A 1,744-nucleotide genomic window follows, 5' to 3' on the forward strand; every position below is an offset into this window, starting at 1 on the left:
AGTTGGCTTACTTGGCCATATTAAGATATTACAAAGTAACACTGAAGGACAGTATGACAAATTCCATTATGTAGGAGTTGCCACAGCTGAACAGCCTAGTATTCTGATGCCAACTGTAAGAGGGAAATAGGTTTGAAGCATTTTGGAAGCTTAGACAGGCAGGAGCTGAGATTCCAAATGGAACACAGGGGACTCTCTCAAAAAAAAAAAAAGGCAGTTGGGGTTTTGAAGAAGTTTGGGAAAGCACTGACCTGAGAGACCTGTGGATTTGGGTATCTCTAAACAACACCTGGGACCTTACAACTAACAGGATCAAGGAGTAGAGGTTGAGATTTCTGACTTGCTTAGTGGACAAGCAAAGTCAATCTCCCTGATTTCCTCTGAAGAGTCATTCGGCTGCTTCCTGTGCTCTTGTAGTATATACATAGACTACATCAGATCAAGACCATCAGATCATCTCTGGGAGATACCATTTGTCCCTTGTGTCTTAGCTGCCTATTTATAGTAGTCGAGGGATTTCCCAGATCTTCAACTTTTAACCCTGAATTTGATCCTTAGTGTTTTAGGTTAAGTGTGACCTTTCCCATCATTTCTAACCCTATAGTCTGTATTAAACCTGCATTTCATAATTCTTTGGTCCCAGGCTACTCACTTGTTAGTTTTACAGACTCCTAGGCTAGGTGGATCTGTGGTGGCAGTTGGTCTCAACTGCCAATCCATAATCTCCCATTCCTTGTTCTTTGGAGGGGTTTGTGTTTCCCCAGTTTGTTAGTCCAGTCTGTTATCCCTGTCCAGTCAGTCCTCCTTCTCCCCTTTCTCTAAACCAAGTAATATTTGTTACCCACACGTGTTTCCCCATAAGACAACAGAGAGAGTCAAAGAAAGGACAGTTGTTTCCTCTGCATAGAATCTTATCTAGTCTGATTCCCTCATTTTACAGAAGAAAAAAGTTGTGGCTGGAATCAGTGAAGGGACTTAATTTGGGGTTATTCATCAGCCTTAAAGGACAGGTATTTAAGAGTTTTGTCCAAGTCTTCTTTGAATTCATTTTCATATGTATCAGCTTCCACACCCCCTTCTCCATCCCACCCTACCCCATGCCCCAGGAATTTTGTTTTATTTGGCGCTACACTTATTACATTTATAGTGTGCCCTCTTGTCGCAGATTTCAGGATTTGATCTAATAATTTTTTTTATATTAATGACTTTACAGACTGACCATGTTTGACATAAAATTTTTTAACTTCCCATTTTCAAATCTGGAGGTAGGCTTTTACATGATTTCTATATTCATTCAGTGTCTTTATTTTGCCTTTAAGCAATATTTACTTTAAACCATTTGCAAAGTGAATCATGCCACTTGGTATGCTGTTTGAGTTCATTAATTCTGGTTTTCTATAGCACATTTGGAGAAGCCATTTGTTGGAAACTTCAAAGTTGTGCTAATGTGAGCAACTTAAAATTTTCTTCCGTTCTAACCAGAAGGCTAATTTCCGCTGTTTAAAGAGGAATGTTATGATTAAAAATGGGGAAACTGGCCATAGATTTTTATTTATTATTAATTAGTAAGGAGAGGATGAGAGAAGAGCGAGGACATAGATCATTCTTGAAAAAGGATTACTATATAGCCTCTATTTACCTAAGGCCTAGTAGTACATCTTGTGTATCTGTTTCAGAAGGGGAGAGAGAGAGAGAGAGAGAGAGAGAGAGAGAGAGAGAGAGAGAGAGAGAGAGAGAGAGAGAG

This window comes from Gracilinanus agilis, chromosome 3, assembly GCF_016433145.1.
Source record: "Gracilinanus agilis isolate LMUSP501 chromosome 3, AgileGrace, whole genome shotgun sequence".
NCBI lineage: Eukaryota > Metazoa > Chordata > Mammalia > Didelphimorphia > Didelphidae > Gracilinanus > Gracilinanus agilis.